The sequence below is a fragment of the Pseudorca crassidens genome, chromosome 9 (genome assembly GCF_039906515.1).
Source record: "Pseudorca crassidens isolate mPseCra1 chromosome 9, mPseCra1.hap1, whole genome shotgun sequence".
Taxonomy (NCBI): Eukaryota; Metazoa; Chordata; class Mammalia; order Artiodactyla; family Delphinidae; genus Pseudorca; species Pseudorca crassidens.
In genome coordinates this window covers 103,920,124-103,942,665 of record NC_090304.1, presented here as the reverse complement: position 1 = coordinate 103,942,665, position 22,542 = coordinate 103,920,124, and the positions used below count along the sequence as shown (strand labels likewise).

The 22,542-nt window shown below is 42.0% G+C and overlaps 1 long non-coding RNA gene across 3 annotated transcripts; it reads right to left on the bottom strand.

Moving 5' to 3' along the window:
• Positions 1 to 644: 644 nt before the first annotated feature.
• Positions 645 to 20,754, bottom strand: LOC137229765 (uncharacterized). 3 transcript variants are annotated; one of them, XR_010945834.1, is made up of 4 exons: positions 20,605 to 20,754; positions 5,787 to 7,123; positions 2,444 to 3,188; positions 645 to 1,747 (listed from the first exon to the last, which is right to left on the bottom strand). It is a non-coding gene; the product is annotated as an uncharacterized lncRNA (long non-coding RNA). The 3 variants fall into 3 exon arrangements; XR_010945833.1 differs by lacking the exons at positions 645 to 1,747; positions 2,444 to 3,188 and adding an exon at positions 3,196 to 3,818; XR_010945832.1 differs by lacking the exons at positions 645 to 1,747; positions 2,444 to 3,188 and adding an exon at positions 3,196 to 3,818 and having other exon boundaries at positions 6,997 to 7,123.
• Between the last annotated feature and the right edge of the window lie 1,788 nt (positions 20,755 to 22,542).

The following is a 22,542-nucleotide window of genomic DNA, read 5'->3' as shown; positions in this document are numbered from 1 at the left end:
GCTGGAAAGAATCCCATTACATTAGATAACACAGTTGGGAATTCAAGTCTCTTTCCTTAAACATTTGTCAGGCAGCGTCTCTTCTCACTTAGGTCTGACTTCCTTTTTGATAGTAAATAAGCCAGAATAATGCCGGATTTTCAGCCAGACTGATGGCCGGAGTGGCCAGAGCCATGGCAGAGTGCTTGTGAAAGATCAGGCCTGACCTGGAACTGGCTTCTCCAGAAGGGTTAGAAACAACAGAACCTCAAGCCTAATCTTAGAGTTCATCAGAGCGTGACCACTCTGGATAACTCCTCCTCCCTGGGCCCAATTCCGAACTCCAAATGACAAAGGAGAAGAGTCTTCAGAAGCATCAGGCTTACAGAGCAGAAGTCCTGGGTTTGAGTTTTAGGTCTACGCCTGTGTAACTCTACTTGGACAAATCACAAGCCTTTGAGATTGTCTGCTTATCTTTAAGTTGGGATGCTGGGAGTGCCTATCCCCTGGGCTTGTGAGGATTAGATAACATAATGAATGTGAAAGCCTTGTGTAGAGGTAAAGTGTGACACAAATATTAAGAGTTCTTTTTTTTAATTTAATTTTTATTTTATATTGGAGTATAGTTGATTTACAATGCTGTGTTAGTTTCAGGTGTACAGCAAAGTTGTTCAGTTATACATATACATATATACATTCTTTTTCAGATTCTTTTCCCATTTAGGTTACTATAAGAGTATTGAGTAGAGTTCCCTGTGCTATACAGTAGGTCCTTGTTGGTTATCTATTTTATACTTAATCGTGTGTATATGTTAATCCCAAACTCCTAATTTATCCCTCCCCACCACGTTTCTGCTTTGTTAACCATGTTTGCTTTTGAAGTCTGTGAGTCTGTTTCCATTTTGTAATTAAGTTCATTTGTACCCTTTTTTCCTTTAGATTCCACATATAAGTGATATCATATGATATTTGTCTTTCTCTGTCTAGCTTACTTCACTTAGTATGATAATCTCCAGGTCCATCCATGTTGCTGCAGATGGCATTATTTCACTCTTTTTAAGGGCTGAGTAATATTCCATTCTATATACGTACTACATCTTCTTTATCCATTCCTCTGTTGATGACATTTAGGTTGCTTCCATGTCTTGGCTATTGTAAATAGTGCTGCAGTGAACACTGGGGTTAAGAGTTCTTAATGCTGATAGTTTTCATTAAGACACATGGATGCGAAACACTGAATCCTAGAATTGAACACTGTTATCTCTTCAGGGCAAGTTCTGAAGGTGAAACCAGATTATATATAAAACAGACTATGGACATTCTATTGCACTAAACACAGTAGTATTATTCGATGAAGACACAAAGGGCACATTAAAGAATTCATGCTTTTGTGAAAAGCTAAAATACCCTCTTCCACAGCACTAAAAGCTTTAATATTCTCATTCTCCTTATGTGTCAGTGGAGAATAATTCCAGTTTCATGCCCTTTATCATCACAGTTGTGCCCAGGAGTGCAAAGAATCTGGCAAGTGTCTTTATCCTAGTACAAGCTCTAGGAAGCTTTGTTCTGTCCAAGGCCATTTTACCAATCTCAGAAAACTTCCCGTGTCCCCAAATTTCCAGTTGCCGATGGAAAACGTGCTGGATTGTCTCCCTTTGATATTTTGGACTGCTTAAAATAATGAGGCATTATTTCAGTACCACCCTTCTGAACTCAAGATTCCACCAGGAGTTAATCTTCAATACTCTCTGGAGAGGCAAGCAAACTCCTAAGAATAGGGAAATGGAGACATGAATGTTTAAACAATTAGCACAGAGACTTATCCAAGGTCAGAGAGTGAGTAAGAGGAAAAAACTGAGCTCCTGGTGAGCTGATCTGGTCCTAAAGATGCCCTGGGGAGAACCATCTCTGCAGAAATACTTGCATGGCCAACATTTGCATGAGCAGATGTTTTATCCAACCTACTGTACAGCAAAACCCACCCTTGCCTATCTATTCCTATCTGCTTTTATTATGCTTTGGGGCTCTAGCATGATAAGACCTCCCATATGGTACTTGTATTAACATGAAATAATGACCATTGTGTTGTGTATACTATCACCATAGAAATATTTACTTAGTTGAACACAGACACTGGTTAGGCATGGTGATTGAAAACAAGCTAATCATAAAAACCATTCATGCTCACATCTATTTATAAAATCTGTTTCTCTTGTGTCAGTTAAGTACAGGCTTTGTTCTAAACAAACACATGCAAACCTTCTGCACACCCAGGGACATGAAAGACGTCCCTCCCCACTCCCTCCAACCAGCCAGGCCCTGGGGTGTGGCCTCGTGTGAAAGAGCAGGCATGTTTCTGGGGCTCAGCTGGGCTCCTTGGAGGCTGGAGCTGGCCCTTGACTTCTGGGTTCCTTTCTTTTCCTCCCGTGCTGACACACCCTGCCTGGGGTTCGGGTTCTCAAACCTGGGTGTGCTCAAAGCCGCTGGGGTGTCTGTCACAACTGCAGAGTTTCCAGCTCCACACCAGAGAGCCTTTTGGAGTTGCTGGCGAGTGGCGTCTGGGAAACGGATTTGTAGGAAACACTCTGGTGGTTCTGGTGTTGAGAGTCTGTTTTTTTCACTTGAGAAATGGTCCTCTCCCCCGGGCTGTCCGAGGACGCCCTGTCTGGTCTGCTGCCCTTCCTTGCCCACAGCAAATGCTAGGGGGCTAGAGCCAACACTACTGAAGGCTGCTTTTTGATGCCCTTAAATTTTGTTTCAAGAGATGCCAGTGATTTCCATTAAAATGAACCCTTTAAGTTGTGTACAGCCAAATGGGTGAGAATCTGGGCTTTGGAGTCAGTTTGCATCTGTCTCTGCAACTTGCTAACCATGTGGCAATGATGGAGCCCCTCCAGCCACCATTTTTTTTAAACCTTATAAAACGAGGATAATGATACCACCTGCCCCATTGAGTTGATGGGAGGGCAGTGGTCATCATGAATGCCCAGCACACAGTCCCTGCCACGAGTACTTCTGTTCCAGAAATAAATTAGGTTGACTTGGGCAGGCCTTTCAGCTCAGGGTGTTTAGGAAGATGCCACCTAAGGGAATGTGGTGGAAAGAAAAGGGCAGAGATGTCCTCTGTTGTTGCCTGGCCCTGCCACCAAAGGGCTGAATGACTGTGGGCAGGTCCGGGTCCTTCTCCACGAGTATCCATAAAACGTTGTCTGTGAAATGAGTGGGTAGGTCTAGAGCAGTCATTCCCAAACATTCTGATGCCTTTTGGATGTCAAGAAAATAACAAAATATCTGCTTGTGTTTATCCTCGCAGGGTTCATTGACACACAGTGACAAGAGGTTTCTAGACATTCTGTCATTTTAAAAACTGATTTATATTTATTAATCCCCGCCCTATTTACATTGATTTGGGAAATAATCGGGCTTGTTTGCATGGACAGATATCACTGATCAGACAACAGACAATGTTTGGGCGGTCTTAACGATAACGACAGCCCAATTCATACAGTCTCTCCAAGTGGGAGCCACTGGTCTGATGGGTGTTCTGTAATAGGTCCCTCTTGATAATGAAGGTGGATCTGGAAGCCCAAATTGTGAAACACATGCCCTCAGAGCTGCTTTCCTTTCTCTCCCCTCACTTCTGATCTTTGGCCAGGAAAGACCCGCAAGCAGCTCTGTTTACTCAATAAATCGTTTCTGAGCACCAAGGGCAGGCAGGTGCTGTTCTAGAGGCTTAGGGTATGTCAGGGAAGCAAACTCCATCCCTCCTAGTAAACGCACGCCTCCCTGGTCTCTCCAAAGGGGTCCGAAGTCTCTGAGGCTGGGACACCTGCGGGGACCTAGGAGAAAAAAGGGAGGCTTGCTTAGGTCACTCACTTCCCTCATTTGCCCCCTTTCACTCCTTTTTCAGTTATTTCTTTCTCTACCATACTCTTTTGTTTACAAAATCAGGAGCTGATATTGTGACTAGACAAAGATCTTTCTCTTTCCAGACTTTAGTTTCCCCATTTATAAGAAGAGGGTTGGCTTCTAGGGCACGAACCTCCCCTCTGGCTCTGTACTGAGTATGATTCACTCAGCAGAAATAGTAACAGCCCATTTAGCTCAACCGTCTTGTCATTCTCCCCCCATTTGCCCCAATAAACACTTTGCAGTGCCTTACAAACAAGCCAACACTGTTGGTATAGCTTTTTTTGTGTGGCTGTGCCTTGCAGCTTGTGGAATCTTAGTTCCCTGACCAGGGATCAAACCTGGGCCCCAGCAGTGAGAGCTCCGAGTCAATCACCAGACAGCCAGGGAATTCCCAGTGCTGGTATAATTTTGAAGCTACGTTTGTCTGCAGAGCTGAGGACTACTTCTCTCTCTAAATGTCAATCTCTCAGTCCCAACAATAGACACTCATGAATATCTTTCTCCTTGGGCTCAGCCAGGGGACTGATGGAGAGTGACAGCTCTGGAGGCCAAGGTCATGGCATCAAGAGTTGCTGAGACAGTTGAGTATTAGATGCAAAAGAGGAAACAAACAATTGCTCCCCAGCCCCCGGCCCCCGTCACACTGTCTTTTATTTCTCTCACTCGTGTGGCATCCATGTGCAGGTGGGGACTGTATCCCTGGCACACGGTAGGCGCCCAGTTTGAAATATTTGTTGAATGAGTGAGCAGACCCTAGTCTGGATCGTTTTTTCCACTTGGCTCTACCCACCCTTCATCAGCTGGCTCTGCTTTGGGAAAGAAAACACACGACGTTGGGTAGATTCATCTGCACAAAATATGGAAGGTGGTCGAAGCCAGCCTTGTCTCTCTGCTGGTTACTCCACACTCTGCTTACAGTTTGCTCCGTGCTCTTACACGTGAAGCTCAGTATCAAAGTCAGCTAAGGGTCCTCTAAGGGAACTAGAACTTTATTGAGGGCTGATGGCCTGGCCTCGTCCTTATGGGAACTCAGCTGCAAGAGGAACTTCAGACTGGTGGTAATTCACCCAATACACCCTTGTGTGACAAGTGGGGGGCTCTGGGCGGGCACAGGCCAAGCCCACGCTGACTTCCACCTGCCACCAGGAACAGCATCGGATCCACTTCACGTGCCCTGTATCTGGCGTTTCCAGGGGAGCCCCCCTGAGATGCTCCTGCCCGGGAGAGGAATCTGATATATAAACGCTTGGAGCAGGCCTAGGGGATGCAAAGCGGTTACATTAAGGATTGGGGTTCTGTTTATTGACAAGGTCATGGCCTCTCCTAGTTATGACCCCCGAGGGACCCCGGCATGGAAACGGGATTTGTAACGTAACACTAACAATAACACACTTGAGACAGCCGTGACAGGGCCCGTCTCTCCTACACGCTGCAGCTGGCTCCCCAGGATGAGGACAGAGAGGGGAGCCGACGGGCAGGCACAGGGGCAGCAGACAAAGGAGCAGGGACGCAGTCGATGTGGCTGGAGGTGCCGGGGCCAGGAGTCCAGCGGGGCTTCTGTGAGCCCTGCAGTCGGAGAGCTTGCCCCACTCGTGAGCCTTCGTGTGCCCCGTTCCGCCCAGCCTCCGGGGATAGCAGTGCTGGCCCTGCATCCTCTCACCCAGCTCCCAACTCCCCTCTCACCAGACAGACCTGCTCTGAGGTCGCCGCAGCCCCACTCGCCATCCTTTGTTTCTGGATGTATTTTGTCTTTTGGGGGTTGGGGAGGTAACGGGATGGGGCACGAAGAGGAAGAGTGCATAACTGAAGCCCTAGGACTCTCTCATGGATGTTTTTAGTCCACGGGCAGCCTGGACAAAACTGGAATAGACATTTTCTGCAGTTTCTGCACTTACCTCTTGCGGGGAGGATTTGGGGGACTGTGACATATTCGTGATGGGACATAAGGGGTCTCCGAAATCACACCATATTGGAAAATCTCTCCTCTGGTGTTTCGTCAGTGGCTTCTCTTCCGGTCCATGTGAAAGGAGAAATCCGTGTGACCTCGTGGGACCCGACCCAGGAGAATTTTCCAGTTAGCCGATGAGTGGAGGGGTTAGAGGAAGAGCCATGGACTCTGCTACTTTTCCCATCAGGTCTGTACTTTACCTCTCACCCATCCAGCAGGCTAGACGCACCAGTGAGTAGAGATGCTAGAAGAGCCTGGCATCCCTTCAGGGGTGATTTCCAGAGGAAACAGTTAAGAACAACATTTTTCTCCATCGTGCGCTCTGGGATTGCCCATTTCCTTGAACTGAGGCATCATGGTCATTGTTGGCAGCCCCTCTGTGGTCTCAGACGAGGCCTTCCCTTCCTGAAATCCTCCAGTAGCTCAAGTTTCCGACTAGTTTTCTTTTCAGATGCTAATGTTTAACCAAGCCTGGTGTCCCAGGAGTCCTCCCACGGCAGCCCTCCTTTTATCACGTGCTGTTGTCCTTCTGATGGAGAGCCCAACTAACTCAATGCTATATTTGAAGTATTTTTAAAAAAACCAGAGAGGGTGTCCCTGGAATTGCCTATACACGTAGCATCCCCTTCACGTGGAGAGGCTGTAATAGTGACCTGACCCTTAGTCAATGGAGCTGGGCATAGCCAAGCTTCACAGACAAGATCAGGGACCTTCATGCACAATCATTTTGCCATCTCACCAATTTTCCACCCTCAATGATTATAACTTAAACTGGAAAAGCTTTCTCTGGGCCTTTTCCTGGTTACTATGTAGAGATTTGGACCACAGAGAGATACATTTTACGTCTTTGGTTGGCTAACGGTGAGATGAGGGAGGCGGACAACTAAATGGTTTTTTCATGATTCCTTTTTCAAAACACACCCGTCTGTATACATAAACTCACACCTACTTCAGCACTCAATTCCCATCTCGCTGGTGAACACTTCCTAGACTGCCATGGCTCACAGATGTGTTTTCCACCTCTGTGTACCTGACCTGTATAAAATGTAGCCCTGCGTCATCCTTTGCACTGTTGCATTGATAATTGTCCACCGGTTCATGTGCATTTCCTATCTCCCTCCCTGCAGGCAGAGGCTTTAGGAACGTGCTCATCCTACCCTGGTGTGATTCTCAGGTGGTTGGCCCATTCATGCTTCTCAGCACTCAGACAATTTCCATGGTCACGTGGAGGTGTCACGGTGGCTTGAAGTTCAGCGTTAGTTCAGAATGATAGCCAGGGATTGTCTGAAAGACAGTCAGAGAAAAAAGTCCCAGATGACACGTCATTTAGATAATATTTGCCTAATCTTTGCATGAAACCTACATGATGATAGTCTCATGTGTGGATCAATTTTTATCTTCTTTTTGTCACTCTCTCTCTCATTCTCTTTTCCTCTCTGTCTCCCACCCCTTTCGCACCTCTCCCTCTTTCCCTTTCTGTAAAAGTAGAGACAAAAGTGAGCGGAAGTCTCAGTTGTCAGACTTCAGAGTCTTTGCTAAACACTTGACATCTGAAGGCTTGTCCCCCTCCCCTGCGACCTCGGCCTCATCTCGCTTGCATGGGCACAAGCCTCGCAGAGATAACCATATCAGGCAGAATAAATGAAGCTTGTTTCCTTCTAAATTTGCTTCCTCCTACACACGGTATGGCTCTGCACCCTGGGGCAGGCGGGCACTCTACCCCAGGCCTCTCCCTACCGACTCTTGGGTGGAGGCGCTGGGCTAGATGTGGTTGGAGATCTCCGTTCACCAGACAGAAGTTGTGGACCTTTTGAACCAGAAAAAGATCCCACAGAAAGTCTCATGGGACATTCTCATTTTAGAGATAGCAAAATGGAGGCTGAGAGGAGTTGGATGAATTGTCTGAAATCAGAGTTAGATCTGAACAGAGCAGGCGCTGGAAACCAGAATGCTCTTATTACCCAGGCTGGTCTTCTTTCTGCTTGAACCCAGAGACTCAGAGCCTGTACATTTCAGCAGTGACCCTGAAAGCTCAGAGAGTGGACTCCCCCAGTGTCCCAGTGGACTAAATCCTCCTGAGATTTCATCAGGATGACACAGAGAAGCCCTGCCCTCGGCAGCCTGCCTTGGAGGAGACCTGGAGAACCTACTTCCTACATGCCTTGGGGTCCGCGGAAGAGGGAAGCAGCTGGTACAGCGTGGCCTGTGCGCTGGATTCTCTCACGTGCTCTGTGATGCCATCCAGGACCTGACTGCTGCCACCTGTCCCCACCCCACAGAAGGGCAGTTGGAGTTGACTCTCCAAAGGCAACATGGCGACAAGAGACGCGAAAGGGAAGCTGGAGCCGCTGCATAGAGGGCTGGGTGCCTGAAGAGGAGAAGCACACAGCTCCCCACTGGGATACCTGGACTGTTGCCCCCAATACCCTTCAGAGGGACAGAAAGTCCACTATTGAAGTTCTTTACTTTAGTTCTTCAGGGCATCTTAGAATGGAACCCATAGAAAAACACAAATGCCTCTCTAAAAATGGTAAGACTTTCCTAGGAATTGGAAGATTGGATAACTTGGGCAAGGAAAATGGAAAGAACCCTTAAAATCTTGACTTTCTCCTCTCGCCACCTTCTAGCATGTGCATGTGGACACGGACACACACACACACACACACACACACACACACACACACACACACTTTCCCCTGTGCTGTCTGGAAGACCAGCAGAGGTTGGCAAGTCCTCCTGCTGCTGCTGCCATCTGGCTAAAGCAAACCTCTTGCGCAGAGCCACCCCCTTTTGCCGCCCGTGAGGGGCAACCCAGCCTCAAATTGCTTCCTCATTTCTGGGGGGCTCAGCACGGATGTTCACAACTCCCAGCCGACCTTCTGCTTCTGTCAGGCTTGTTGGCTCTAGCCTGCCACCCTCCTCATGGGCACCTGCAGCCCTCGCATGTCAACTAGTTTTGTGCTTTTTTAGTGCTTTCTTGTCCTGCACTCCCAGCCTCCAGCCTCCCTCCGGGCAGCAGTACCTCCCACTCGCTCACCACTCTGCCTGGGTGCTTCCCAGCCTGCGAGGGCAATTTTTCAGAAAACTATTTTTAGAAATAGTAACCTCAGAATAAACACAGCACACCAGATGCTGGTGTTTTTCTGGGGCAACTGAGCTGAGAATCATTTGTTTAAAGAGAAAAAGGTAAAACAGCCAACCTTGCTGTTCGGGCAGGGCAATGGGCTGCAGATCGCTGGGTTTTACTCCCTCTTGTGGCAGGAGTTTAGATGACATGATGCCACCTTGACCCCGACTAGTAAGACTCTTTTATGGACAGAATTTTTACTTGACATTTAGCCTTCTAGTTTGATGAAAAGTAAGGATAGATTGCATCCTAATTTTAAGGGTACAAAATGTATTAAGGATATTAGGGCAATTTCTCTGCATCTTTTCCTTATTTCTGGAAGGACTGATCAACATATAGAACTATATTTTGAAAATGAGGCTACGGTAAAACTGCTGGAGACCTTGGGTTAAATAAAATGTTTCCCTAAGCAGAATCTGCATGTAATGGGAAAATATTAGGGCATATTCTGTACTATATGCCTCTTTCCTAAGTAAGGGTCAGTAGTTCTGACAGCTCCTTAGAAAATGGGATAAAAAGGGACAAGTTAGAAGGGGGATTTGCCAGTCTAGCGTTGGAGAGAAAACACAACAAAACAACAACAACAAAGCTTTCTGATTGTAAGACCAGGGAGACCAGAACCAAGGGTATCCCTTTCAGAAAGTTTTAACCACATTTCTATTAAGCATATTTCTTAGTGAATTTGGCACAGTTTGCAAAAAGACATCAGAAGGAAATTGAAAGACTTTTGTAGACCTTCTGAATTCTAGAACTCTACAATTCACGGCCATAAGATTCTTCTAACTGGAAGAAAGGTGTAAGTGAAAGGTCATCATTGGCCTAAAGACTTTAGTCCTCAGATCAAAAATGCTTCTCAGTGTGGAAAATAGCCGATGAACAATTATCTAATCACATTGTAAATGACAGGGCTTCTCTTACAGCTGGCTGTGGCTTACTAATGTCTGGGTGATGGAGTAAATCCAAATGGCTGTGGTTTGCAGGAGGGAAAATGTGCAGTAATCGATCAGTCAGATCGTGCTCCATCTCTCAGCCCATTTTGAGTCAGACTTTGTGAATTATGGAACTGCATTCATTCATTCAACAGAAAGCATTCCATTCACAAATAGTCCAGCCGAACTGACAATTGATGCATTGAGTTCTTTTGCTGAAGGGCTGTTGGGTGTCCAGAGTAACAGCCTCATCTTTGACTGCCCTTTTCTCTCTATTCACCTTCACCAGTTTTATTCATAAGTTACCTAACTTCTAGCAACTCCTGGTGGGGAGACCAGCACCGTCCATTCTCCCATGGCCAGGAGCATCAGATGACACTGTTTGTCCCCTAAAGTGGGCAGTCACAAAGGAGTGTGCACTGCTGGTTTTCCTACGTACATGACTGAATTTCCCTTTGTTGCCAAGAAGGAAGAGACACGCACACCATCTGACCCTGTGAGCAAAGTCATCCCTAGCTGAGAACCATTGACCTAAGGAGAGTTGTTAGGAGAGATTTCATTTCTTCTTTTTTGGTCATTCATTCTCTTTTTCCCATTTACATTTTTCAACAATGATAGAAGACATATAACCTGGAGTAGGCCTTAGAGATCAGTAGTGAACAAAAATAAAATTTCTGGCCACAAGTGACTTATAATCTAGCATAAGTGTGGGAAGGAGACAGATAGACACATAAACGAATACGTCAGAGGATCCACGATGGGGACAAACTAAGAAGAAAACAAAACAAGGTAGTGAGCTAGAGAGTGCCTAGGTTGGCTGGACAAGGAAGTGTCAAGTGTGGGACCACAGAGTCTAAGGGCTGGACCTGGCATTTGGCTGGATCTTGAATCTCAGTAGATGACAGAGATCATCATGATGCTGGCCGTTCAGGGGTGTTGAGAAGGAAAGAGACGCGACCAAGGCCAAGGTTTTAGAAGTTTCCTCTGACTGTGGTCTGTATGTAGGCTATTTGGAAAAGAGCAAAGCCATAGAAACCAATAAATTGATTAGGAGGTTGCTGCAATTATCAAGAAAAAAGATAATAAAACCCTGAGCTAGGTGGTGAAATTGGGAATGGAAAGGAGGGATGGAAAATGAGGAATTTATAGCAGAACCTTCTCGATTTTTAGATTTAATAGATGATTAAAAAATAAAGCCTTGCATGACTTTGCCACACGAGGATGTTAAAACAAATTAAACACTACTATCAATTTTACTTTATGAAAACAGGACTCTTTTAACACATGAAGAGCATAATCTCAGAACAAAGGGGCAGTCCTCTGGGTTGATGATTTTTAATTTTGTGTATAATCTTTTAATTTTGTGGACGGCTGTATTTTTCTCATTGCATCACAGACCAGAAACCACTATATGCTTGTTCTAAGAACCCATCCATAACGTGTTCATTCTGGGCTTAGCTGAAAATGTGATGAGCTATGAGGCTGGAAGAAAAAAATAATGTAAAAGATCACTGCAAATTTTTGTAGTTGGGTAAACAGTATTTGAGGGAATCCATAGCAAAAAATAGAAGAGAGGAGGTAGGTTTGAATCAAAGGCAGTGTCTGGATTGCAATCTGATCAATTTGAGATGTTGGAGGCACATCCCTGGTAAGATATTTGGTGAATTGTCGTAGGCACGGTATTGAGGTTAAGGTTAAGAGTTAGGACCACAAATACAGATTTTGGGATTGTTAACATGAAAATAATTGAAGCCATTAGGCACAGTCTCCAAGGGAGAAAGGAGGAAGGGCAGTGGATAAACGCAGCACTCTGGAGAAATTTAACAGGCAGAAATTAGCCAGAACTCAAAGGATAGAGGAACCCAAAATAGTCAAGAGGATTAACAAAGCAGAACAGCAGGCGTCAAAGAGTGAACTGGTTGTAAGGAAACTGGGGCCACAACAATGGACTTCATCTTCCTGCGTGTAAAAGGAAGGACTGCAGATAGTTCATGTGTTAGTAAGATACAGGGAAGATAGTTTTTGGAATGATGGAGACCTGGACATATTTATAGAGGGGGAGAAATGTATGATCCATGAGGAAAAAGTAATTGATGCAATAAAATGCCAAGGGAACCTTGGTGGGGATGTGGAGGGATAAAGTTTGAAGATAAAAGAAATCATCCTATTCCTTAGGAAAGGAGGGAGGATTTCATGGGTGAAGGCGCTGAGATATCAAACAACTAGAAGGGTACAGTCACAAATAAAGAGAAAAGGTGCCGAAGAAGCCCTCATAGATGACTCCAGTCATAAGCTGTGAGAGGTGAGGAAGGACTAGAATTTGTTATAGCCCCTGTAGAAGTCTGGTAAGGAGCTAACAAGATAACAGCTAAAAAAGCAGAACTAAGGAGTGAGGAGGCTGCTGGCTTGAGTTAGCGTGTGTTTATTATGGGTCAAACCAGCTCCATGTTATGAACTTTTTGAGCTACTCTTGGCTGCTGGAGAGTAGAAAAAGAGAGAGCAGAGTCAGAAATTAGCACTAGAAGTAAGAGGGAAGATAAGGATAGGAGGGGTCTAGAGTTCCAGGAGGAGAAGTACTAGCAGGTCCATATCAGCATCAGAAGCAGACAGGACGACTGGGAATTCGGGGTGTGTTGAGGGACCACAGGTCACAGTGAGAGGGGTTTCAGTGTGGAGCCTTGCTGTAGCTTCACTGTAGTCAGGAGGGAGAGGCGTGGGGTTAAGATGAATTTCACAGACGTGTTTTGCTCATTAACCATGTGCCTGACCATGACGGTTAATAAGACTGGCAAGGTCCCTGCCCTCATGGAATTATATTCTAATAATGGGAGCAGAAGGCAGGGAGAAACAGACAATAAACAAAAAAAAAGGAGAACGTATCAGGTGGTGATGATGATTGACATAGAAAGACATGACGGCAAGTCATCACCACACATTGAGTGGGGAAGGAAGGTCTCTGATTAAAGAACATTTAAGCCAAGATCTGAATGACTAGGTAGAGGTGGACGTGGGACAAGTGGTCCCATGGTTGTGGGGAATCAAAGGAAGAGAGGCATCAAGGGTGACTCCTAGATGTTTGTTCAAGCAACAGGTGGTCCTTTTTACTGAGGTGGGGAAAACTATAGAGGAGCAGGTGTTGAAGGGGGTGAGGACTGGCAGAAAATCAAGAATTCTCTTTTGCCACCTGGAGTTTAAGATGTCCAGGGGTGGCCGTGAAAGTGGAGAAGTTCTAAGCATGAAGAGAGCATCAGGGAAGGCCAAAGAGGTTGTGAAGATCAAAGAGTACTCAGAATGAAGCTCCTCAGGTTGTAATGTGGGTCATAAATATCCTCCGTGTTCAGGATCCTTGAGGTTATTTCAGAGGAGGGCAGGATTTTGGTTGAGGAAGAAAAACTTGAAGAAGGAACTGAAATGATAAGGAATATGAGCACATTTTCTTTTTATTTATTTATTTATTTTTAAAACAGCAGGTTCTTATTAGTTATCCATTTTATACATATTAGTGTATATATGTCAATCCCAATCTCCCAATTCTTCACACCACTCCCCCTCCCTGCCACTTTCCCCCCTTGGCGTCCATACGTTTGTTCTCTATATCTGTGGGCAAGTTTTCTTGACGGAGTCCTAAAGACTAGTGGATGGTGGAGATGATGGGGAAATATATCTGAAAAGCAGTTGAAAATGGTAATTGATGGAGACTATGTATATTCTTGATAATGATTACAATAATATTTTAGCAATTGAGCAAAGATGCTCTTTAGCATAGACTGCATTAAAGAATAATAAAAATGTAGGAAGTGAGCAACCCTGCAATATATAACAGTATTATTGTCTCAATAAGCATAGCGATCTCTTGAGACAGAGTATTAAGAGACATATCCAGATTATATTAGCAATAATAATAGCAGTGAGGGATCTCAGAAGATCCAATCCAACTTTGAGCATTTCTTACAAGTTCGACCTAAGATTTCTTCTTTTCTGCATCTACTTGTGTGTGTGTGTGTGCATCTGTGTGTGTGTGTTTGTGTTTGTGTGTGTGTGTTCTCAGCACGGTTTTTGACTATTTCTCTAAGCAAACATGTGATTCTAATGAAATTTGCTGAATTTCAAGCAGCCACACGTGTATGAAAGCTGCCCAAGTTGGATATTTGTGGAATGCTGATTTTCCATACATATCAACATTTGGTAATTATCATCAGAACTATTCATACAAGTTTAAAAGTGGAAATAAAATTAAGAGAGATTCAACAGGGACCTCAGATGACCTACTGGGTAACCCTTAGAGGTAATCAGTCCTTTCAGTGAGGCCTATGTGACTAAGCACTCTTCGTAACTCAGCTTCTCCTGGAAATCTTAACAGAAACACCTGCTATTTCTTCTTTAAACCTCCACACGCTGGGTGGACTAGCGAACTACAAGCACATTATAATAAGTATGCCTCAAAATTGTCATAAGTCGGTGTATGTATCCTTTCCTAATTTCATAAGTTTCCCAAGGCCTGCTCCTTCCTGTTTTGTTTTTTTGTCAATCTCTCTCAAAAGCTCAGCATATAGGTTTTAAATGATAGCACCACTGGTGAAGTGCATTGGTTATTGATCGCTGCATAACAAAGCACTCCCAAACCTAGCTGCTGCAAACAACAAACATTTATTTTCTGTGGGTTTCTGTGGGTCAGGAATCTGGAAGTGTCTTAGCTACAGGGTCTGTTAGAAGGCTGCAGTCAAGATGTTGGCAGGGCCTGCAGGCATCTCAGGGTTCAACTCCAAGAGGACCCAATTCCAGGATTTCATGCATGGCTGTTGGTAGCCCCTAGTTCCTTGCCATGTGTGCCTGTCCACAGGACTGCCTTTCCACAGTAGCTGGTTTCTCTCAGAGTGAAATGATTCTGGAGAGATGAGAGGGAGAACCTGAGATGGAAGCCAAGTCCTGCTTATAACCCAAGCTTGGAAGTGAAGTCCTGACATGGCCACAGTTTTCTGTTCATTAAAAGCAAAGTTTGATATTGACATGTGCACACTACTATATTTAAAACAGATAACCAATAAGGACCTACTGTATAGGACAGGGAACTGCATTCAATATTCTTTAATAACCTAAATGGGAAATAAATTGAAAATGAATGGATACTTGTATGGGTATAACTGAATCATTTTGCTGTACACCTGTAACTAACACATCACTGTTAATCAGCTATACTCCAATATATATATATTTTTTAAGCAAGTTAGTAACTGCAGCCAACACTGAAGGAAAGGATGTCGATATTAAAAGGTCGGGGCCATTGGAGACCATCTTGCAGACTGCCAACCACACACCATGAGTTGTATTGCTTCACATGGCACATGGGGAAACTGATACTCTGTGAGGATTTTGATTTGTCCAAATCCATTCCTCTCACAAATGGAGCAAAAATGAATATAAAAATTTGCAAAAGACATCGGATAAAGGACTGTTACCCAAAATATACAAAGATCTCTTAAAACTCAATAATAAGAACAAAAAAATACTATTAAAAAGTGAGCCAAAGACCTTAACAGACACCTCAAAGAAGATATACAGATGACAAATGGCATATGAAGAGATTCTGCACATCAGGGAAATGCAAATTAAAACAACCTACCTAAATAGGTACCTACCACTACATACCTATTAGAATGGTCAAAATCCAGATCACTGACAACATCAGTTGCCGGCAAGGGTGTGGAGCAACAGGAGCTCCCATTCATTGCTGGTGGGCATATAGACTGGTACAACCACTTGGGAAACAGCTTGTCAGTTTCATACAAAACCAAACACACTCTTACTACAGAATCCAGCAATCATGCTCCTTGGTACTTACCCAAAGGAGCTAAAAACTTAGCTCCACTGAACAACCAGCAAGCTACAGTGCTGTACACCCTATGCCAAACAACTAGCAAGACAGGAACACAGCCCCACCCATTAGCAGAGAGGCTGCCTAAGATCATAATAAGGTCACAGGCACCCCAAAACACACATCTGGATGCAGTCCTGCACACCAGAAAGACAAGATGCAGACTCATCCACCAGAACACAGGCACCAGTCCCCTCCACCAGGAAGCCTACACAACCCACTGAACCAACCTTAGCCACTGGGAGCAGACACCAAAAACAATGGGAATTACGAACCTGCAGCCTGCATAAGGGAGACCCCAAACTCAGTAAGTTAAGCAAAATGAGAAGACAGAGAAACATACGGCAGATGAAGGAGCAAGGTAAAAACCCATCAGACCAAACAGATGAAGAGGAAATAGGCAGTCTACCTGAAAAAGAATTCAGAGTAATGATAGTAAAGATGATCCAAAATCTTGGAAATAGAATGGAGAAAATACAAGAAACATTTAACAAGGACCTAGAAGAACTAAAGAGCAAACAAACAATGATGAACAACACAATAAATGAAATTAAAAATTCTCTAGAAGGAAACAATAGCAGAATAACTGAGGCAGAAGAATGGATAAGTGACCTGGAAGATAAAATAATGGAAATAACTACCACAGAGCAGAATAAAGAAAAAAGAATGAAAAGAATTGAAAACAGTCTCAGAGACCACTGGGACAACATTAAATGCACCAACATTTGAATTATAGGGGTCCCAGAAGAAGAAGAGAAAAAGAAAGGGACTGAGAAAATATTTGAAGAGACTATAGTTGAAAACTTCCCTAATATGGGAAAGGAAATAGTCAATGAAGTCCAGGAAGTGCAGAGTCCCATACAGGATAAATCTAAGGAGAAACACACCAAGACACATATTAATCAAGCTATCAAAAAATTAAATACAAAGAAAAAATATTTAAAGCAGCAAGGGAAAAACAAATAACATACAAGGGACTCCCCATAATGTTAACAGCTGATCTTTCATCAGAAACTCTGCAAGCTAGAAGGGAGTGGCAGGACATATTTAAAGTGATGAAAGGGAAAAACCTAAAACCATGATTACTCAGCAAGGACCTCATTCAAATTCAACAGAGAAATTAAAACGTTTACAGACAAGCAAAAGCTAAGAGAATTCTGCACCACCAAACCAGCTTTACAACAAATGCTAAAGGAACTTCTCCAGGCAGAAAACACAAGAGAAGGGAGAGACCTACAATAACAAACCCAAAACAATTGAGAAAATGGTAACAGGAACATACATATCGATAACTACCTTAAATGTAAATGGATTAAATGCTCCAACCAAAAGACATAGACTGGCTGAATGGATACAAAAACGAGATCTGTATATATGCTGTCTACAAGAGACCCACTTCAGACCTAGGGACACATACAGACTGAAAGTTAGGGGATGGAAAAAGATATTCCATGCAAATGGAAATCAAAAGAAAGCTGGAGTAGCAATTCTTATATCAGGCAAAATAGACTTTAAAATAAAGACTATTACAAGAGACAAATGATCAAGGAATCAATCCAAATATGAAAAATCATGTATAACATAATATAATATAAAATATAAAACACAATTTGAAAGGAAACTTTGACTCTCATTAATGCACAAAATTCATAAAGGAATATTACACACAAGAGAAATAATAAATAAGTTTATAGACAATTTTTGCCTCCATGAAACTAAATAAATACACATATTATCTTGGAGTTCCATTGTATATCTATTAAAATTTCCATGCAATTAAATCAGAATAATAATTCACAGTGCTGTCAAGATGATGATAAAATAGTGCTGATTTCAAAATAAGTCATTATCACTTTACAGTGTAATTTTGTAGCATATGTCTATGTTCATACAGCGTTTATAAGTATTGATCTCTTGAACCCATTTTGGGGAAGGGGTTCAAATCAACTCTTCTAAGAAATTGAGAAAAGCTATATATATTAAATCATCATTTCAGAATGATTTATAAAGTCAAAAAGTGTTTAATAATAAATGAATGACTAAATTGTACACATGTATATGATAGAATATTATATATTCATTTAAATTTATCCTTGTGAAACCTAAGAAAAATTTTAAAAACACACAATATTGATATAATGGGAAATTAAAGAAATACTCTTAAAAATGTAGGCTTACTATCTGCAAATGCAAAAAAAGTATATCTTTGTGTAGGTGAGAATTGGGAAGCAATGAACAAAAGTGAAGGTACTTATTTTGTTAGGATAATAGGCTCATTAGCGTGTGGTATTTTTCTCTTTTAAAGTGTTTTTAGTACCGTAGATATTTACAGTCCTTATGAGGGAACAGGAACTCATGTGTAGCTTTTGTGTTGTGAGATTGATGTTAACTCTATTTTTGCAGAATTCCATTTTTTTTTCTTTTGAAAATAGAGTAAATCTGTATCACTAACCTTTCATGAACTTTCTAATTTTTTGTAGCTTTTACAAGATTACAGATTGCATTTTGACAATCACACCTCCAAAAGCTTCCTGTTTTCTGGGAAGAAATTATTCTAGGCATGAATACTAAACATGGCTACAGGTTCCTCAATCCTTTTCTCTTTAATTTAAATTTCTTATCCCTTTTGCTGATTTTTAAAGTATCTTTTTCGGTTCAAGCACCATTTTTCCGGAAGCAAAATGTTATTTATGTAGTTTTGCCTTTTCTCCACCATCTGATAACATTATATCATTACTCCCAACTAGTTACCTTCTACATTCATCTTCCTGTTCCAAATATAGCTTGAAAGGCCCTTTTGGTTTCCTTTGGCCTTAACCTTCCTGATTCTATTGTTATCAGTCTCTGGTCTCTGACGTGCTGCCGTCCATGGTTTTTCATCCCTCTGTTTCATTGTTGGCGTGCATACTTTTAAAACTTTGCTCAATGTTATGTGGCAGCCTGGATGGGAGGGGAGTTTGGGGGAGAATGGACACGTATACGTATGGCTGAGTCCCTTTGCTGTGCACCTGAAATTATCATAACATTGTTAATTGTCTCTACTCCAATATAAAATAAAAAGTTAAAAATAATAATAATAAAATGTAAATTTCTTTTAAAGTGATGTGTACAGGCATGTTGAGTTTGTTCGGTATCTTTCCTCTTGTTAATTACCCCTAGATGGTTTCAGTAAAGGGAGCTTCCTAATATTCGTGACCTGTTTGTTTGTTTTTTTTTAATAAAATTTCAAGCAGTGATATCAGATCTGATTGCTAAAGTTTTTGGAAGGAGATCCAGTAGAGAAAGAAGAGAATGGGAAATATGACTACCTTTAATTCAAAACAGTTTCCTTAAAGACATGCTAGTGAGCACTAAAAAAAATATGGCTTTATTTGTATAATAACAATAATTGAAAGAACAAAGACTTTTCTTACCAACTATTTTTTTACTACTCTGGGACAGAGCATTGCACGGTGCACACATAGGTGATAGAAAACATTGCAGAGGAATAATGCCACCACAGAATTCTGTGACCTTTTCTCAGGTCACTTGTTTCTAATTGCATTCTGACTCCTAAATCGTTTTCTAATGCAGGGAAACCTGTTTATTTTGTGGATGCTTGTCAACTTCTTCTCTAGCATGTGTCCACGAATCAGGCAGATTAAAAGCAAAATAATGATACAGTGACTATTCTTTTATTTAGAAGTACTTGGTATTCTAAACAAAATAAAGCTTTTGTTACTGGGAATGTCCATTGTCTCAGGCTATTCAAAGAGCAACGGATGAATAAGTTGGTTGTTGTTTTTTTTTTCCAACATCTTTGTCTTCCTTCAATAAGAGCTCAGTTTAAAACAGTAGACTTGTTTAGGTATGACAAATTTATTCTAATTTTGATGTTTAGAGAGCTTACTCTTAAGGAATATTTTCCAACATTTTATGCTTCTAATATAAATTCACTGAATTAGTACATGAAATAAAGTGCATTTCTGAATATGAAACATTATTTTCGGAGGATTTCATGATAAGGTTGATCACTCTATAGGGCATTGAATCTGTCATAACATCCAAAATTTAAATGTCACCTGAGTTCAACATAAAACCTTAAGTAGAATTTAGTGGGTTAGTGCTATATCTTCTAATGAAAAAGTAGTGACTCATGAAATAATTTCCACCCCTCTGCCAAGATTCCAGCCTAAATTCAGTTTCTTTGGTAATCAGATACATTATCTCCCTCCTTTTAAGCTTGTATAAAAGGTGTGAGTATCTGGGTTACACTGTGTTACTAATTCAGAGAGCATTGAGATGTTTTATGTGAAAGTACAAGTCAATGGACCTCATAGCCAAAGAGTTAATGGATGATAGGTTGGCATTCTAAGGGTTAAACACAGATACACATAGACATACACCTGAAAGAAGAATATGTTGAATACAAGCACACACACAGTAATATACGTATTGAATATACACACATATATATCTATGGATAGTTATAACTATAAAAATATTAAATATAAATATTAATATAAACTTTTAATGTGAGGTCTGAATATCCTAGTGCTTAGATGATTCTTTTCATCCTTCTTAAAGCAACTGAGGAACAATCATCTCTAAGAATGTGTAAACCACCTGAGGATACTAGTAGGCACTGCTTTTCATGGTGGTCCAAGGAAGAAAGGGGTAAAAATCCTTTGCTCTTTACCAAATTGTTACCCAGATTTTAGGTGTCACTGAGCAACATTCAATAACCACCTCCTTTCTCCTATAACCCAAAGGAGGGAGGAGAACTGAGTGAGAAGCCTCATGCTTGTCAAAAGAAACAAGGAATAGAAGGAGGGAGGGAGGAGAAAACTGAGCTCACCTCTCCCCAGGGGCTGTCGGAGGTTTTACTGAGTGAGGAAGGCTTACGAAGGCTGCTGAAATACAGAGAGAAAAAACGCAATCAGAGAACAGGAGCCGACCCCTTCACTCGCCTAGCTCAGTGCACATCAAATAACCTTCCTGTTGCAGTGTTGAATGATCTATTTATGGTCATATTGGCAACAAGCTGGCCCCATAATGAATCATCAGGCTGACTCAAGGGGGTGATCCCCGATGTGTGGCAACTGTTGCTTCTAGATGATGGATTTTTCCTATAACATTTCTTAATCTGTTGAATGCTCCTAACCTCCACAGCTAGGTTAATGCCACGTGATGCAGAGCTGACAATGCCTCAGTTTTGTATTTCTTCTTCAAATGTCTACTGTTAATTTTTAGTCATTATTTTACTTTGAGACATGTAGAGTTCTTAAATAGATGCATACTGTCTTATTGGAAAATGAGGCTTCAAGAACTGTTTACTTCAATTCAGTCTTTTTAGAGATGAAGGGACCCTGTCCCAATCTGGCAAGCAACTTATCAAGACCTGGTTTAGCAGATCTGAAAAATAATTATATTGTGTTTATATTGCAGATAAGCTGCAAGATAATTGACTGTGTCTAACTGAGTATGACAGCTTAACAGCAAGAAGGGTAGAAAGTAGCAGGGTAGGTTTCACTGTAGACCTAGATACCATGCCCAGGAGACCAGACCTGAGTGTGGTACCACTTGTAGGGCATTTGGGGCAGCCAACCAAAAGCATGTGTAATCATCGTGAACCAAGTTTTCATAAAATAGGAAGGAACATAAAACACCTCTGCTCTAGCTCCACATATTTTAAATAATAAAATAATTAAATCCCAGAAAAATAATGTCTTGCTTATGATCACTCAGGTTGACAAGGCCAGGACTAGAACTTAATTCTGCTGACACTCAGTCCAGATTTCTCTGTACAATGCCTCACTGCCTCCCTTCTCTCTATGGGATGCCCAGTGATCTAAATTTTATTCTGTGTATCTCAGAAACACTGTTGACAGTGAACAATAACCAGAGTCATTATTTCCCTCTTTTGTCAAAATTCAAAGGCCAACAGAGAATTGTACAACCATCATGGTGTTCTTTATGCCTCTAGTCAACTTAAATCAGCTTAGAAACCAGAGTGACCTAGACAGGGGAAGGGAGCAGTGGAAAGTCCGTCTGTAGTGTCAGTTTAGTAGATAAAGATTTATGTTGTGTTTGAGCTGAGTTCATTCACATAGACTGGAAACTTTTCTGTTTGGACATGATGCTTTGATTCTTTTTTTGGGGAAAGGGGCATTTTTGGGGTGGCTGAAGAGCTGATTTGCACATGTTATTTAAGATGCCTAAACGTTATTTCGTTTGAACGAGAAAGGATAAACGGATGACATTAAAGTGCAGATACCTTGTTCTTGCATTTCCTATTGCTGGCACCAAAGCCAGTATTCACTACCCTTGGGGCATATATTCCATAATGAAAGATGTTATCATTTAAACCCCAATCACTGGGTTCTCATTTCCTGGGTATCTTACAGATTCTGTGAGAGTTACTGAGAGACAAGGGATCCTCTTGAAGTCTGTCACTTTGCAGAATGCTAAGAATGCCTTCTCATAACTTTACAGTCTGATATTGCTACAGCTATCATAACAACTATTAGAAAAACTACAAAAATGAGACAATAAGAACCTGTTCTTAATTGTACTAAATATTATTTTTTTTAATTATAAAAGTGGTAAGTCAATTGTAGGAAGAAAAAACCCTACAACTAACAGAACAGAGGGTATAAAATGAAAAAGCAGTTCTATCTACACTCTCCCTAAACCCAATTTTATATATAAATGAGATTATACCATATATGTATTTCCACTTGCTTCCTCCCCCTGCCACACACACTTTTTAATACATTCTCATCATTTTTCTATT